The 18846-nt window shown below is 42.8% G+C and overlaps 3 long non-coding RNA genes across 3 annotated transcripts; 1 reads left to right on the forward strand and 2 right to left on the reverse strand.

Moving 5' to 3' along the window:
- Nucleotides 1–687: 687 nt before the first annotated feature.
- LOC120699304 lies at nt 688–2200 on the forward strand. Its single transcript, XR_005685361.1, has 2 exons — nt 688–1160; nt 1941–2200. It is a non-coding gene; the product is annotated as an uncharacterized LOC120699304 (long non-coding RNA).
- An 892-nt stretch (nt 2201–3092) lies between these two features.
- On the reverse strand, nt 3093–6815 carry LOC120699303. Its single transcript, XR_005685360.1, has 2 exons — nt 6426–6815; nt 3093–3302 (listed from the first exon to the last, which is right to left on the reverse strand). It is a non-coding gene; the product is annotated as an uncharacterized LOC120699303 (long non-coding RNA).
- Nucleotides 6816–8244: 1429 nt separating this feature from the next.
- LOC120699305 lies at nt 8245–10619 on the reverse strand. Its single transcript, XR_005685362.1, has 4 exons — nt 10298–10619; nt 10113–10193; nt 8747–8860; nt 8245–8661 (listed from the first exon to the last, which is right to left on the reverse strand). It is a non-coding gene; the product is annotated as an uncharacterized LOC120699305 (long non-coding RNA).
- Between the last annotated feature and the right edge of the window lie 8227 nt (nt 10620–18846).

Here is an 18846-nt window from a genome sequence, read left to right on the forward strand (position 1 = left end):
AATATGAACACAATGCTACTCTGAATAATGGAAAATACTACTCTAGCATGCAACTGGTTTGCAACGTGTGGAAGCACAATGATAATTTTTTATGCTCTGGAAATTACTACTAAAGTATCATTTGCACTACTTCTATTCTTGATATTGCCCCAACGAACATAGTTGTCGGGAAAATTGTTTTTTTTCATCATTATCTACTGATAGTACCGGTCAAGTGCCTAAAAGTGGATAAATTAGAGTTGAAAACATGTCCTACATACCTAGTTAGTGTGAGATTTGAAATTGATTGGCCTAGAAATGAAGCCACGGTAGTATGTGAGAGAAATAAGGGGAGAAGAGAATGCGTAATTAATGTGCACTGAAAGTGGGCAGAAAATTATGACGTGACACATTATTGTGTATTTATTATAGCAAAACTTTCTGTTGTAGCAGTAAATATCATGAAAATTTGACTCTAGTGCGTTGAATACTATTCAACACCTTGTGTGTAGAATAGACAATATATATATATATACACACACGGCAGCACTATTCTATGTCCTAAGTGTAGAATGTCATTCTACACCTAATCAATCCAACACGCGGCCTAGATACTTAACATCCCACCACCCAACCTCCAGCTTCTACGTCGCGCGAGTGCGAGTAGTCCCGGATCGATGGCGCGCGGGCAGCGGTGGGGCCGGTGGGGGCGGACGTTGCGACGGCGCGCGGGGAGCTGCTGCGGGGTCGGAGGTTGCGACGGCACGGAGCAGAGTGCAACGCGCGGAGCGCGGCGGCGGCGAGCGCGAGCAGGCTCATCGCGAGGGAACCAGCAGCGTGGGCCTTCGCGGGAGCTGCAGCATCCGTGGGACCGGAGGCGCGGCCTGCACCAAGCGGCGTCCTGCGCCGGAGTGGCGGCGGCGTAAGTCGCGAGCCCATGGAGCGCGAGGAGCGGCGAGCGCGAGTAGGCTCATCTGCAGCGGGTCGCAGGAGCGACGGGTCTTGCGGGCTGCGGCTGCGGCGGACGGTGCACAGCGGCTTTGATGGCCGGAGAGCAGTAGCTACGTACAGCCGACAGGTGGATGCTACTGCGGCGCGCGACGCACAGCCGCGGGGAGCACGGCGCAGCCCAGACACGGACGGGAAGCAACGCGCAGGCAGCAGCAGGAGAAGCTAAAAAGGTGATTCACAAAAATTACTAAAGCAGAAAAATCAATTCAACCCGTTAATGGAACAATTCTGCACCTATTCTCTGCCTCCTAATATCGCTTCTCTCCAGTAACTTTCCGTAATTTTAATTTTCATGTAGCTTAGTAGCTGCTCTTTTCATGATTCAATTACTGAAGAAAAGACACTAGTTCAGTAGGTTTCAGTAGTTTTGGTGGTATCAATTATTGAGCTTTCAATCTCATGGATCTCGGTAGTCCAATAAATTGTATTGTGTTGTGCGATAGTGGTAGTTCATTCCAGTAGCTCGGTAGTCTAGCTATTCAATTACTGAAGAAATGTGTTTGATGGTTATCAGCAGATTACTGGAAAATACATTTGTTCAGAGTATTTTTTTAGTTAATGGGTTCTCTTAACCTATTGTTGTTCAGTCTTCCAGTATTTGGTTTCAATTAATAAATTTGGGGTAATGGAAGTTATTTTTTTATACATGGATGAACAGCTACTTAACTTAAAGTTAATAAATTTGGGGGAAATCGAGTGTAACTCAAGTGAGAAGGTAATCATCCTCTGCCCACCGGCTACTGTGATTTGTTATGGGATTACAATGGTTCTTCACATTCATATATGGCTCGTGGTAATAATTCAGGGAGTCAAGCGAGCCAGTGGTTTTGATCCTCCTTTCTAGATTACTAATTTGTTGTGTGTGCGGTCTTTTTTTGTGGAGTTATTATGAAAGGATTCATCATATATCGTGTATTACCGAATTACTAAATGTATTTTTTTTACTGCAGTCGCTTGCAAGGAGATGCTCTGGAAGAAGTGTAAATTACTGAGCTAGCAAAAGAAGAAGGCTCAACCCAACCACAAAATGTATCAGACATGTGGATTACTGAAAAAGGACCACTTGGCCCTTATGGCAATCACACAGCCCTACACATCTAGGATGTATAGTGGAGTAGCACAAATAAGTGTGGGATTTATTGGGTCTACATATTACTAAATAAAATTGAATCTCTAGATTACTGAATACAACATATATATTGGTGAGGTATTACCGTGTTACTTAAACAAGCGCATACGTATTAAAAAAACGGGTTGATGAAAAAAGAAAAGGAAAAGGTACAAACAAACATTGGGATACATGAAATTACTGAACCATCAAAACTGGTAACAAGAAAAATTACTGGAGAGAAGAATAATAAAATTCAATTTTCATATTTGTGTGTTGAATGAACAAAGAGTTTGCACTTGCTGAATCTGAGAAAATACATGCAATTGCTAAGAATGATACAAATTTCTGAGATACCAGTTGCAAAATTTTGCAAGTAATACTAAAACCCCATTAAGCAAAATACAAAACATGTTCAGTAAAAAGCCGAATCCTAAATCTCTGGACTTCCAGATGCTTAAAAATTCCTCGGATCTCAGTAGAATCTGCTTCCCTGGATGGCTAGTGGTGATGCAACGCCGAGTCAATCAAGCCGGGCGCTCAACTTTTAAGTAACTGCGTGATGGCATTCCTCGGCCGCTCAACTTTTAAGTAACTGCGTGATGGCATTCCTCGACATGTTCACTAAATACCAATTCATAACATGAGAGCACAAAAAGTGTTACTGTACAAGTTGGTATTACCGAGGATACAAAAAAAGTATTACTGAACAAATTCAGATTGCCAGGCGCAAGCTAGGCCAGCAAGTACCATGGAAGAGAGAAGCTTGACGGAGATGCATCTTTCAGAAAGAATCAGGAATTACTGAACCCATCAAATACTGGTGACAAGGAAAATTACTAAAGAGTTTACACGTGGCTCGAAGTTGGCCAGTACAACAGTTGGACTACATTGTTACCAGTATTACCGAAGAAAAACATTGAGCACAAACATTCAGAATGTCCATACAATGCTCATCAATCTGAAAGTAAATTCCGAAAGCATTCCATCATGCATGGCTTGTCTTATTATACACTTGTTGGAGCCATTCACATGAAGCTATGTACATGGAGTGTTGTGCACATGAGGCGAAGAAGTAGCAAGCGGTGCCATGTCCACAGGGTTTGCAGCTAGACTGGAGCAAGTTCTTCAATCTCAGCAGGAAAAAGGCCTTTTGATGTTGCACTTGTGGAATTTAAATGTACTAAGGAAGTTGTGCCCTATACTGGAATTCAAGAAGCAGCATTTCAAGACGTGTGAGGGGGCCATGCAACACATGTATATTACATAAAAAAATGAACAAAAGAGAAAATTATAAATTACTAAAGAGAAATATTACTGAAGCTGCATTTCAAGGCATTGTACTATCAAACTAGCCTAGCTGTTGTATATATGATTTGAATCACTGAGTTGAAATACTAAACAAAAAGGTGCTATTAAAAGAAAGGAGTAACACTAACTAATCAATCTTATCATTCGAGTTACTCAACCAAGAAAAATGGAAAGACTACTAAATATGTTATATCAGTAGTTGGAGAAAAATAGACTACTGAACTCCAGAATTGTATGCATTGGGGTTGCTGAATTAATAAGGACTACTAAAAGCATAGGTATAGTCAATTACAAAAAGGATAAGATGAAGTAGTGAAATTACTGTAAGGAATTACTGAAAAAAGAAGATTAATTACTGAATTAGATAACTGGGAAGGAGATTACTGAAGTAAAAATGTAATTGTTGGGCAGATTATGGCCAACCTGATAAAAAATTAAAGGAGATAATAAAATACTGAAGCACTGCAGGTACAAATTACTGAAACAGTAATGATTCAGTAATTACTAAACACTACTATGTGATTTACTTAACTAACTGAAATACTATGGTTGCTGGACAAGAATAAAAAAGTAGCACAGTTTCTAAAAAATCATGGAAATGAAAGCTACTGAAACTATGTATGCGGATGAGTGCAACTGTCTTTGTGGCTGTGTACAAAATGAAATTTACTACTGAAACTTGTTAGTAATCAAAGTAGCACAGTTTCTATCAGTTGGACTATGGAATCGTTTAGCTTTGGATTACTAGATAATGGAAAATATGGAGATTAGAGTTACTAAATTACTGAAAGGCGGATCGTTGAATGCTTAGAGGGAATGCTACTAAATTAAAGTTACTGAAAGTAAAACTACTAAAGCAAAGGAGATTAGGAGAATTATCGGACCATCGATTACTAAGGTTACTAACGCAAAATAATATTGAAGGGTGCTGTGTTTGCAGAAATTGACAGCAATTGGCATCCTCACTACCATCAAGAGCTCCGCTACCCCGATACGCCGGTGCATGGGCATATCCCATATCGGATACGTATCCGATACGGATACGCCATCGATACGTCATCGATACGTATCAGAGGAGTATCGGGAAAAAATAAATAAGAAAAAATCCGGATACTTATTTGGATACGTATCGGAGAAGCGCGGATACGGCTCGAGGGCCGCCGCTCGCCGCTGGCACCCGAGGGAGCACCCGCTCGCCGCCCGCCGGAGTGACGCATCGCCTCGCCGGTCCGCGACGAGGCCCGCCGTCCGCGCTGCCGCCGCCGCGGCCCGCAGGCCGCCCCTGCTTCGCGCCCTGCCCCTTCGCGCACCTCGCCGGGCTCGAGGCCCTCCGCCACCACCTGGATTCGGCGAGGGAGGGAGGGTGGAGGGGCGGCTCTGCAGCGGCCGGGGTGGGACGCGCCGCCGTCACCAGCCTCGCCTTCGGGTCCCGTGGCTGGCTGGCCGTACAGGCCGCAGGCCTCGCCCCGCGCCCGACCTGGCCGCGCAAGGGGAAGCTTGGACGGGGCCGAGGGAGCAGGGCTGCCGGCTGCTGCTCTTTGCGGTGGGGGAAGAGCGGAAGACACAGAGGAAGGGACTAGTGGCGCCATGCTTGTGCTGCTCGCCTGCTCGGTGGGTGGTGAGAAAGGAGCAGAGAAGGGGAAGGGAAAGGATAAGGCTGCTGAGAGTGTGTGGGCCATGGCTGGCGTGAAAGGATAGGGGGAGGGGGCGGCTCCTTGCTATTTGCCTATGGGCGCGTTTAGTTCCCAAACCAAAAAAAATTTGTTGTCAAATCAACAGTTTGACCAGATGTTGGGACTTGGGAGGACTTTTCAGATACTAATTAAAAAACTAATTTCAGAACTCACTTGGAAACCGCAAGACGAATCCTTTGATGCCTTTGACCGCATCATTAGCACAAGTGGGTTACTGTAGCACTTATGGCTAATTATGCATTAATTAGGCTCAAAAGATTCATCTCGCCGTGTACACCCAAACTGTACAATTAGTTTTGTTGTTTATCTAAATTTAGTACTCCATACACGTGTCCAAAGGAAGAGGCACAAATTTCGAGGTGAAAATTTTTTGGAACTAAACGCGCCCTATGTGTAGTTCTGTACACTTAAACTTCTGCTACTATTTGTTATATATTGCCTTTTTAATTTTTCTAATTTTAATGTGCACTATTATTTATTTTATTAAAAAATTTATAAAACATATCCGCGTATCAGGTTTTTTGATAAAATGCCGTATCTGCATATCCGTATCGGCCCGATACCGATACACGTATCCGTGCTGCATAGATCAAGAGAAACAAAAGAGAATTAATAGGCTGCAAGGTGCACAACAGTGAATCTCATCTTTTTTTCGTTGGGAATAAATGAAATTACCGAACCATCATTTACTAAGTACTAAGGTTACTAAAAAATACTAAAGAAAAATAAAATACTGATGGAAAGAAAATAGCTCTAAAAATTACTGAAAAAAGAGCTACCAAAAAATTAATGAAAAAAGAGCTACCGAAAAAACAGAGATAGATGAGGAAAAAGGGAAATATTGAAGAAAAAGTGAGTGAGCTACCAAAGAAATAAATTACTGAATAAAAGGAAAAAAATACTGACAAGCTCATCTATCTGAATTAGTTCCCATCTATCTGAATTAGTTCCCATCGATTGTTGCTGTAAAAAATCAACTAGGAACCTATAGGCGCATCTTCTATGTGATGCTGAACATAGCGCAGGTAGCATGCTAGTAAAAAACAAGCTACTGCTGGAGGGACAACAAATTGTTCTACAGAACTAACAAAAAAAGGCATGGTGCTAATCAACTAACAAGTTACTGAAGCCAAAATGCCTATCTGTTGGACTAACTCCTTAAAATGCGTCGGATCACCAGAGATTTTAAATTTGTGTCACTCTAGCTACAACTGGACGAACTACCCAGAACAAAACATCCAATCAAAACTGAACATCCATGAACGTCAAATTGATGACGGGATTTTGAGGATGCGAAGAGGCAACAAGCTTGTGATGCTCACCGGAGAGCCACGCGTAGGCTCGGGGGAGCCTCCCATCCATCGCAGCCTGCAACAGACTAAAGCCGTGCCCGAACCGCTGCTGCCGTCGCTCGAGACTGCCGCATCCCGCCTCGAAGAACACGTTATCCCGCTGATTCCGCCGCTTGGTGCTGCCACACACCGCTTGCCGCCTGGAAATCGCAGCCGCCGAAGCCGCGACGCAGTTCACGGACGTGGTGCGGGGGAGGTTGGGAGAGGAGGAGAACCAGCGGCTGCCAACGGCTCGTGACCAACGAACTGCAGCACCACCGCCGCAAACCCCCGGAATCCAGCACCGCCACCACCGCCGCCAACCGCTCGCTCGAGAAAGGGAAAGGAAATGGCAACAGGCTGTCGGGGCTCTGGTGTGCGTTGGGCAGGGTTCCTTACCGGTGGGAACCGGTCCGGTTTGACCGGTCAACCGGTCAGGTCCGGTTCCGATTTGACCGGTCCGGTCCGGTTCCGGTTCCGGTTTGGGCCGGTACCAAACCGGTCCAAATTCAAAATTCAAATTTGAATTCAAAAAAATTAAAAATTCTCAAAAAATTTCTAAAAATACTTCAAGGTGCGACGAATCTAATGGTGCCAAATTTTCTCAAAAATTCGTTCGTTTAACATACTTTTCGGGCATTTAAAGTTAAAACAAAAAAGAAAAGGAAAAAAATGAGACGGCCCATTAAGGCCCACTTGATAAACCGGTCAAACCGGCCGGTAAACCGGTCTAACCTGCCGGTATACCGGTCCAAACCAGTTACACATGCGATTTTAAATTTTGATTTGAATTCAAACCGTCAAACCGACCGGTAAACCGGTCTAACCGGTCGGTATACCGGTACGAACCGGTTGAACTGAGTTTTTTTAATTCAAATTTGAATTTGATCGGTTTCTACCGGTAACCGGTCAAACCAGTCCGGTTTACCGGAACCGGAGTGCTCCGGTTTGTGGTGTCCGGTTGGGAAAAAAACCCTCCGTTGGGCCCGTGGGTGGGTTAACGGATCGAGCGTGGGCGTGGGTGCGGGTGGGTCAGTTGGCTGGTTGGGTCCGGGCTGGTTGGTTGGATTGGTTTGGGTGCTAGGGTGTAGAATCGTATTCTAAGGTGTAGATTAGCATATATATATATATATATATATATATATATATATATATATATATATATATATATATAGCCAGTCCACCCGGCGCATCAGGATTGGTCGGTTGGACATCACCAGGGTCCACACCATCCTATCGATCCGGCTTGAACGCGAGCCTACCAAGAGTGAGCCAGCCGACTGTGCAGAGCCGGTAGTTATTACGATAATCAATATACATAATCAACGCCTGAACGAAACTTCCGCTCCGGAGGAGATTCTGGCCAGATTCTCCTCCTAATCAAAACTGATCTGTGTTGAAAATACATTCATGTGCAGCGTATTACGAGAATACATTAGCTCAGTGCTTGCACGTGTTTTTTTTTTGACCCAGGCATGTGCAAGTATTACGAGAGTAGAAGCTTCAGCAAGAGCGCACATACATACATGTATGTAGATCTAGTGCTTGCTAACTATGGTAAATATTTAGGCAATTACGAGATTACATGAATTCACCACATTTTTCTTTTACCACAATCTGTGATCAAGCTGTTTAGAGGGAAAAGTGGCTATGTGTAAAACAATTCTGATAATCTGAATGGCTCAAGATGATATTTAGGTCAAGAGTTACCATAATTTGGTGACTGAGCGGTACTGAAAAACCAGTTACTATAATGATGAGATCAATTTTATCATGAAATAGTTACAATATGATAATCAGGACGAGGAGCTATAGTGCCTCTACAGAATTACCATAACCTTCTTCTCACATATACTTGCAATAACATATTTACAAAATTCAGTCTTGCATGTTGCAATATATCATGGCCCTACTCCACATTGTAAAAACTACATGTGCCATCCTCCAAAGTAATTAGAGCATTAGGAGCCAAAAAATACTGAAAAATGATACAATCTGAATTTCTTTGCTTGCACATTCTATCTAACACTGAAACACATAGTCTTTTTAGGTGCACATCATAGGACTAGCAATGTCAGTTCCTTGCTCGCCGCAGCGTCACGAGAATCACATCAGAATCAATGACATGTAACTGGTCATTCATTTAGAGTAACCAAAAATAGTGAAACTGTCAATGACGCTCCTAATCAACTGAAAAAATCAGATCCTCCTCTCCATGGCTCTCAATCTGCATACAACAAGGAAATAGCATTTTGAGATCAGTTAATTGCTCACAATAATAAAAGAATAGGGTGCAGTTCGTTGAAAACCACCTGTGAAATAATACATGCTTGCACTGCCACAAAATATTGCTTGGTGTTGAATGTGTCAGAGAATTTGGTGCGGTGATGCCAGGAACATCTCATGTACTTGCCCAGATTCGTCATCTGAAACCATCAGATTTACAAATCATTTAGAGCTTCTCGATCCCATGGCGCTGGATATCAGGCGGAGACTATATGCAAGCAGCAGGCTGTATAATAATCAAACTGAAGTCAATGGAGAACTTCGGTTAGTTCCCAATAGAGTGCAAAGAAGAAATCATTTTTTAACCTGCATTCTGATCCTCTATTCTACTACTCAACCACAACCAGAACAAGGGATCTAACAAAAATTCAATCTAAAACTTGTGATCCAAAACTAAAATTTACCATAAGACAACCATGCTTTTGGATATAGTGTTCTGTATAAGATTTATCAGAAACAAAATTTACAATAATTGAGGAATATAAATCCAGCCATTTACTATACTGTTGATCGAAGTTATATCATTCATATGTTTTGTTTCACGCAATTCACAGACCTGATGAAACCATAACCAGTGTGAACCTACAGTTAGTCAGTTACAACTGATGCACGATGAGAATATATAGTATTGGCAGGGGGGAAATTTTCGGCTTATCACCTAGGAAGAGAAGTAACACATTCGTACAAGGGGTCTCCTTTATGTATTGGAAAAATGGTGAACTAATTAAGTCACATTCACTTGAAATGTAACCGCGCCAAACTATGATTTTTCAAACCATCTGCAGGGTCAACGAAGGCTAGTAAATTACAAAAATTATGCAGGTCTCCATTTACCATAATAAATCCAATTGCAATTTCCAACAATCTATTTACGAAAGCTTTTCTATATGACTTACTATAATGTATGCCCCTATGTGGATTTATAATAATTTTTGTAAATGATTACAAGAATCTGCGCCCCTTGTATGTAATTTACGATAATTTCAGATGATTACCACAATGGTGTCAAGTTACCACAATAGCATTTACAAAAGTGGACAAATTAAACCAGTCAATTTCCACGAACCCGACCAAACACTGATTTATATAATTTCCTAAATCATCTATGAATGACCATGAAATCCAGATAATGTAATCTCAATTCATAAAACATCTATAGCATGGCAACTGTCAGATTCCACGTTGCTGCTGTCGTGGATCAGAAGCTCATTCGCCTGCACGATTGAATCTATTCTGAACACGATGGGTGAGCAAAAGAAAAAAAATATAACGCTATGAAAGGTACCAACAAAATTGGGGATTATCAGTAGTAGTAAATAGTATCTGTATGCAGGAAAAAATATGGGAGTAGTCAAGCCCCAGGTGATTACGGGTGAATCATGCCTGCTTTACCTAGCTTTGGCAATCAGCGAACCTCCGTGTTATCTGACGTGTGTAGTACGTGCGAAGCGGCAACAATAGCGGTCAATCCGGCTGGAAAATGATGAACGAAATCTCATCTCCGAGAAATATAGCAGGAACCCATGATAATCAGTCCAAAACCAAAAATAAATTCAAAACACCACGGGATTGCTTACCTCAGGATCTTGTCCCCACTATGCGGATGGGGATTAGGGGCCACCAGTGCACCAAGAACGACGGCCACCATGAGTCCGTGATGCAGCAATGTCGGTGCCTACCATTGGTGGGTAGCGCTGCTGACCAAGGGGTGGGACGATGAACCCAAGATGCTGCTGATTGACGATTCGAGGGCTGCAGCGGCGAGGTGCGGGATCTGCATCCTGCATGGAGTCATCGGCAGCGGCGGCCGCCGCCGCAACAGGATTTTGGGCATCGTTTTCTACGGGTGCAAAAGGAAAGAGGTGGTTCGGTGCTGGGCTGCTGGCTCAATTAGACAGGAGCCGCCGCAGAAGCCGAGCCAAGGTGTGATTAGAGAAGCTGTAGGAGAGGCACGCAGCGTTCGGACGTGTAAGTTGGATCTGGCCACAGAATTAATTATTATGTGGCCGGCTATAGAGAATCACTTCTATATATATGATCGGTTTATTTAGCACTTTGGGTGTTGAATAATATTTAACACCCACGGCGGAGCGTCGCTCCTCCTCCGACGAGAGGTAATTACGGTGCCTTATTAAGATGAGAATAAAATGTAGTATTAAAAGCTAAAAGTCATTTAGTATCCTAGTTATGATTCCGTTTTAAAGAATGGAGCGCATGCAAGGTATAAAGGCAGGGTATCCTTGATTTGCTGCAATTAATTACTTGTGGAGTTGATTAGCTCATTGATTTGCTCCGACGTTAGCTTGTTTGTCCTCCAGCGATAGAGGTAGTAAAAGGTGTGAGTACCTTGTTTCTCGTTGGTCCTACATTAATGCTCCCTTTGAGGCTTTGATCAGGCAGCTGTCCCTCTGCATGAGTTAATGCTCATTTGAGCTGGCTACATGCAACTCTCCACGTTGGTTTTGGCCTGATTTCAGCTGGCCGATTTACGATCTTGGCTTGGTGGGAGTAAAAAAGCATTACAATACATCTTTATTTAGTTTGGTTGGGGAGTAAAAAATTACTACTACATGTAGCTAATATATATCCGTACACGAGTCATTTTTTTCAGCTCCAAGCATGAGTTGGGTTAAAGTTTTGTGACTCAACTGTAAAAATTAATAGCAGCCAGCTCTTGGAGATCCGGTGACATCATGTGAGGGTAATTCATCAGCAAATCCATCCTCAATGAGTAATGTTCAACATGCGCTGCTACTTTTGTCCGAAGTTTCGATGAGTCCTCTAAACAACTTTTTACTCTGTTTTCATCGCTGGTAGTAAAAATCACATAGTATAGTAAAAATCGCAGGTAATATTTTTCCATACTAGATATCGTATTTTTCCATTTTATATGAGTACAGTTTGGAGTAACATTTCACAGTGCACACAAAGGAGTAAACATAGTGCACCAATATGGTAAACATAGTGCACACAAAGGAGTAAATTTAATTGGCAAGTTGAGTAATTATCATTTGAAATATTACTTCTTGATCATTTGGAAATTCTATTGTCGTGTTCAAAATAACCATAGTAAGATGGAATAAAATTTGTGTGTATAAGGAGTAAATATCTTAGAACCGTAGATAGAAGACTTCGAAGAATAACATGGAGTAATAATTGATCGATCAGAATATTAATAAGTGATAAAAAATCAAAGAACCCAATATGGCAAAATCTTAATCCGTGCACAAGTACACTACTGCATATGTCTTGAATCCTCTACGAAAGACAAATCATGTTATTCGTACATAATTGTTCTTAGCACGAATAAAAACTAATATGACAAGCAGTGATGTTAAAAATAAAAGAACAAATCCTATATAATTGCTTTCAGTCGTAGATGCACCCTTCGGGATCGTACTAGAACCGAAAGCACCTCTTCCTTTTGCAGCTCCATCTTCCAATGTGAACCCAATGATTTTGTCATTGTTGAGGCACAATCGGAAGGCTCCACCACCGGGAAGCCCCTCTCCATCACCGCTTCCCATGGGCGGAGCTAGGGGTATGCCCCTGTATTCCTTGGCATACCCAAAATTTGGGAGAAAATACTAATAAGTATACACAGATTTAAAGTATCTCTAAGAGTTTTTCTAAATTACACTCTCTAAATTATTATTTGGATAGTCTTCTGCACAAAAATCGTATTCTAAATGTTTTCACTCTCTAAAAGTTTTTCTATATCTTGTGTACACTCTATAAAGTTATTTCTATTATCTATCTTTGACTAGCGAGAAACACGGAATGGAGGATGGCTACATTTGGATAACCACTTAGAGAAGCTGTTGGAGGATATTTTTTCCATCAAAATCTCTATTCCTAGCTACAAAGAAAGATATAGAGAGTCTTACTCTGCGTGTCGCGTCCGCCCCTGATGGCTTGATCTCCGTATCCCGTTCATTTAGCGTTCAGTGAGACGGTGGCTCCGCGCTCAGGGGCTCCTCCCCCCACTCCGGCAACCTGACAGCCTCGTGACCTCGGGTCCTTACCCTCATTAGCTATCACTCATGACTCATGTCCTCTCCTCCTAACGCAAGTTGCGAAGGACGGAAGGTGCCGACCACCGGCCCGTTGGGGCACTGGGCACTGTCGGCCTTGCAGTGGCGCCCAAGATGCCAGCAAGCGACGCACCTTCTGCGACCCTTCTTCGACTAGTGGCCCTACTCGGACCACTATTTTATAATATTATTTAATTATTCATGTTTACAATTTATACATGGATCACTATTGTGAATTTGTTATTATTATTATAACTTTTTGTCCATTATATTTCATATTTGATTTTGAATTTTTTTTACATATGGCATACCCAGTCATGAATTTCTGGCTCCGCCACTGCCGCTTCCCATCTTCAACTGGGAACCTGATCACCGTACTCCATGCTCAGCACATGCCGCCAGTGGCATGGGGCCGAGAGCACGATGGCTAAAGGCCAGCCATCACCATGTGCTGGGCACGCGGTCCCGCGAGGGACAACATGCGGTGCCGCCCTGAAAAGAGTCATCGTTGAGGTTCTCCGGGACAACGCCGTGGAGTGTGTTGGTGCGGAGGTCAAGCACCTCAAGCGCGCTGAAGATGGCGAGATGCATGCTACAGGGATGGAGCTTTCGATGGTTGATGAGGATAATGGGTGGTCTCCGCAGAACAAGGGATCCTGATGGAATTTGCATATAAATGGATTCGAGACAATTAAACCCCGTCAACAGTTAATTAGTCCACCCGTACGTGAAGTCATGACTCAGCCAGGCAATAAGTTGGTTTTTAGCCAATTTATTGCACGCATTATCTCCTTATTTTGTGCTCCGGTTGGACCAACAACCTTTTCTTTTGCAAGCTTCCTTTCATGGTTACTGCGATTAAAACACGTGACATGTACACTTGGACCCTAAAATGTAGGTCAAAGTCTTACTGGCGTAGCTTTTTAATTGCATTGATGAATATTACGGTTCTGCTGAAGTTTTTACGGGTTCCGCTCTAATCGATGTATTGTTGCTCAACAATTTGACGTGGAGGAGATTACTAAGGCAAACAAATAATAGTTGTTGACTAATTGCTACCAATTATGGGGTGACATGACCATAATAAATGTGGCATAATGTCTATTTTTTTATTCAATTTGTATTTTAATTGTTGTGCTCCGATGCTGTGCTAAATATTATTTAGAGCATTGGGTACTAAATAGACATTAAACACGAAATCAGTTGGTGGGGTAGTAATTATCGCATCGCGATTTTATTCACCGGAGCATGTCCAGCGCCGCCGGGGTGTTGAATACAACACCCTATGTGTAGAATAGACTATATATATATATATATATATATATATATATATATATATATATATATATATATATATCATTAGTTCCCAATGTCATCCATAAAGGTTAGTAAAATAAGACCTCAACACAATTGAACTTCTTGCACAGATAGAGATCAGTAAACTTGGTTATACTACCAGACTCCTACCAATCTAACAAGGAGCCCACAAAAGTATTGCCATTATTTTCTAGCACAATAGTAGCCAGGGATGACTAAATGGAGTCATACAATCATTGTCCTAATTAATAGGGACAACTCTACATGGAGTCATATCTACGTGGAGTCATATCTACAACTCTACATGGAATCATTGTCCTAAATGGAGTCATATCTACAAAAATAAATAAGCTGCACCATCACACTGATGCATTGTTCATGCTCTGCTGGATGATGGCATCAATGTTGCTGTCAATGTGTTCTGCCGAGATCGTCAGCATCATGGCCATCATCACAATGCTATTGTTAGTGGACTCCAAGCCAACATGAGATGATCCAGTTGCTTGCATGTTAATAATAAGATAGATAAGCTGAATAGTAATGTGCAAATAACAATATTTTTATCATGACTAGTATGAAAGAGTTCTCCAAAAGTCATGAAATGGTATGTGCAGTTTAGAATAATAAGTTACTGCAGACTTACCCCTACACCTAAGACAGACTACTAAAACTAGTCCGAATTGGAGCCATGAGATCTATCTATCTGTCCATAAGATCTGAACTAATGCAAATTGAGTCCAGATGCTATGCAATAATGAGGCCACTTCCCCACTGCAGCACTGTGTGTAGCCATTCTGAATACCACAAAGTTGCAATTTGCTTCCAAGGGACTATGTACACACATAGTTTCCCTACTGTAACAATATTTCTTGCAAAATATTCAGCACTGGAATGAATGTTTCCTATTATTTTGAACCTATAAAGAGAGACGTGTCCTTGAGGAAGAATGCAAGAAAGCGATATAAATACTCACAATTGCTTGGGCAGCTGACAAGCATTGCAATGCATCCTCTTGAATTTCCTTTCCTATGTCATAATACAGTCCCTGCAAGTATAGCACAAGAACATTATGTAATGCACAATGAACTATGGATACAAATCAGTAGTACAAAACAAAACAGGGTTTCATATATATGTACCAATGTCAACTCTGCAGTAACTTTGTAGTACTGTAGTGCATTATCCTTCTCATAATTTGCTTGTTGTAACCTTGCATTTGCACGACGGAGGCGTGCCATTTCTCGAGCAATGTTCTTTACAAAGACACTGGATTTGATCAAACTCCTCTCCCTTGCAGCAGCCCTCACATCTGCCACCCCAACATCACCATTTGCTATTGCAAAATCCCCATGGGTTCTCAAATCAGAAGACACGTCATACAACACCTGCTCATTCAAGGTTGCTCATGCACATGGTCTTCCTCTCCCTCTGCATCTTCCATGTCCTCATCCACTCCTTCAGGACATGCAACCCTCCTAGTTTGTTGAATATAGTCATCCAGCAAGGAATTTGACCATCAATACTTGTCCAGATAAGTGGCATACCAATATACATCAAAATATAACTTGGATTAATCAATATTTATCATGTAGCAGCAAGACGAATAGAACGAAAGCATCAATCTTTCACAAGGATACTATATCAGTTCAAGTTTTTTGAATCCGCAAGAAAAAAAATGTAGATATACAAACAAATATATGTGTTCGAATAAACTTCAAATTCCTCACAATTTTTGAACTTATGGAGAAGAACATGAACATGCATACCATGTGCTTTTGAGCTTTGTGGCTCATGATTTCACCAATATTATTGCTGCCATCCACACTTTTTATACCAGATTTCATCACTGCATATACAAACATCAATTTTCACATACGGCATACCAAGACCCTCTAATAGTTTCCTCGAGTGGTAGAAGTCACTCGGTAACTTAGAATCTGGGGGGAAGAAGCTCATGTATTATTCCTACAATATCATCATATTCTGCAATCGACATGTTGTATCGTGATTTTACAAGTAAATGAGAAACATCAGACAAACTTGAGTGAGTGGTTTTCTCATGCACTAACTCATCTGCTCTAGCAACCATCCTATATAAAGCTTGGGCATATGCTATTGGTTCATCATCTATGTCAGGCGGGTGGTCTGCACCAAGATCAACCATCATTTGATCCATTTGGTTAGTCTCATCAAAACCCTATCCATTTGCAATAATATCACATTCATCGTTCCTAAAAAGCCTCTCACCATGTTGTTTCCATGTTTCATAGCCTTCCTTGAACCCATGCTTACACAAGTGCAACTCTACTGTGAACCTTTTGTGTCTAAAGTAGTTGCGGCACATATGGCACATGGGACACTTAATGGTATCATTTTCAGCTACACTGGGAAATGAAAATGCATGATTCAAGAACCGAGTTCTTTGATCAATCCTGTAATTAGAGGGAGCTTTGCCATGCTGTCAACCACTATACATCCATGTGTGGTGTGTGACATGTTAACTATTACTGTGATTAAATGAAGAATATATTAGTTATCACATATCTTCTACCATGTTATATTAGGTACTATAACAAATATATACAACTGTTAAAATGGCCTCTCATAGCAAGCATAGAATCATATCATTATCCAAAATAAAATTACACAGGAAGAAGAGGTTTTACCTTGACTGACAAGGCTTTTGCTTGTCCTCAAATATTCTTGATTATGCTGAAACTACACCCAGCTTCACGACAATCTCCTTCGGTCCTTGTTCAGCCCCAAATCTGCATTGCAATACATAAAGGGCAAGAGATGAGAATTTCAAATACAATAATGTCATGCTGCTAATTAAATCAACCATCAAATATATTCCTCCATTGCACACAGGAAAGCAAGCATTTCCATAGGAAAGAAAAGATTCATTCCTCCATTCCAAACAGCATATTGCCATCAGCAAAATATAGGAGTCGAATTCCTTTGAAATTTCTTTCAAAACCCTAAACTCCAAACAGGCCCTAAAACAATGATAGAAAGCACGATGGTCCTTCAGGGGTTCCACCAGTCGGATTGGAATCATACCAAATCTGGACTGGAGAAGCGAGGTATTGTCGACGGCGGAGGTCGACGGAGGGGGCGTGGGCGGCGAGGGTCGCGGACGGTGGGGTTGACGGCAATGGCCACGGACGGCGTGCGGGGGTGGTGGGGGCTTGGACGGGGACCGCGAATGGTGGCGGCAGCCTTGGACAACAACAGGCCTCAGCAGCGGCGGGCCGCGACTGGGGCCCCTGATCCCAACCATTGTTGGCACTCCTTAGTCTAAATGAATTACTCCGCAAGTGTACAGAGACCGATGTAGCCTTCACTAGGGAGTATACCTGGGATATTTATTGAATTCAAGGAACAGTAAAGCTTCGACCAAATCTAGAACTACTCAACTGGACACACCACGAGAAAAAGGTAAGAGGGAAGAGGGCCTAACTCCAGATAACCTACTACTCTACCTAGCGACGAGCTAACTACTAACTTGATCTTCTTCGGCGGCCTCAGGGAAGGACTCAGGCTGGGGGTGAGAAGGGAGTCCAATGGCAGTCGGCACTACTACTATGAAAGCACCCAAACGTGGTGGAATATGAGGGACGGACATGACTGTCACCACCTGCCACCTACCACAACTGTTCTATGGTATGGAACACAACCTGAGATAGCTAGCCAAGCTTGGGCACCACTCCCACAGCTCTTGAGCTACTTGCTCCTACCGTGTACTTAGATAGAAAGCAACCTCAAATAAGTAGAACTTGCTACTTACGCAGACTCAGGATTTCGTAGATCAAAGAAAGTAATTAAACAAGTAACTAAAGTAGAAAGTAAATCTAGAGAGAAACTGAAGTTGAGACGAGGAACTTACTCAAAGATATATTCCTCCGAGGTGGGTACAAAATATGGAGTAAGACCGAGAGAACTCGAGTCCACTCCTTTAGCTTGGTTTGCACCAAATCTCTCACCTCACTCTCTCCCTATTCTAATACAAGAGAGTACAATTGAACACTCTTCTCTAATGGATAGTGTGTCCTAGAAGTGAGGGGTGGAGCTCCTTTTATAGGGTCTTGATGTCGGTAACTTGGCCGGAGCTTCACTTGTATGCGAAGTACACTCTCTGCTTGACTTCCACGCGAAGAGAGAGCATCAGTGGCTAACATGTGGGGCCGGCTGGCCTCCCTTAGGCCGGCCGGCCTAGGGGTGCCGTGGATCTTCCACCGCCTTCTCACGGATGCTCCTGATTCCTTTCTGAGGTCGGTAGAGCTTGTTTGGCTTCAACGCTGACAGTTAGAGGCCGGCCGGCCTCACCTAGGCTGGTCGGCCTGGCTCTGGCACATGTCGGCCCTCCGTTGCTCTGGCACGTTGATCACGAGTTGCACATTTCTCCTCAAGTCAGTTTGGGTCTTGATTGATTTGCTTGTCACTGAAAGTGGACCCAATTGGACTTGGTGTACGCCTTTCGGTCTTAACTTGTGACACTTGTGCAGGCCACATGTCCTTTGCTTGATCTTGTGTTCAGGACCATCACCGAGAAGTTGCTCGACGAGTTCCCACGGGGGTAGGCCGGCCGGCCTGGGAAATCTCCCATTTTGGCTCAATTCGTCGTGTGCTCCTGGATGGGTACACGGCGAAGCCACAGTTCGTCGTGTGCCCCAGCCGCGACGCACGGCGAAGAGGGCTCCACGTGCGCCGGCCGGCCGCCGCCGTTAACGGCTTGTGGACGACGTGTCCTTTGCCGTGTGCTAGAGTTAGAC

The sequence above is a fragment of the Panicum virgatum genome, chromosome 3K, assembly GCF_016808335.1.
Source record: "Panicum virgatum strain AP13 chromosome 3K, P.virgatum_v5, whole genome shotgun sequence".
Lineage (NCBI taxonomy): Eukaryota > Viridiplantae > Streptophyta > Magnoliopsida > Poales > Poaceae > Panicum > Panicum virgatum.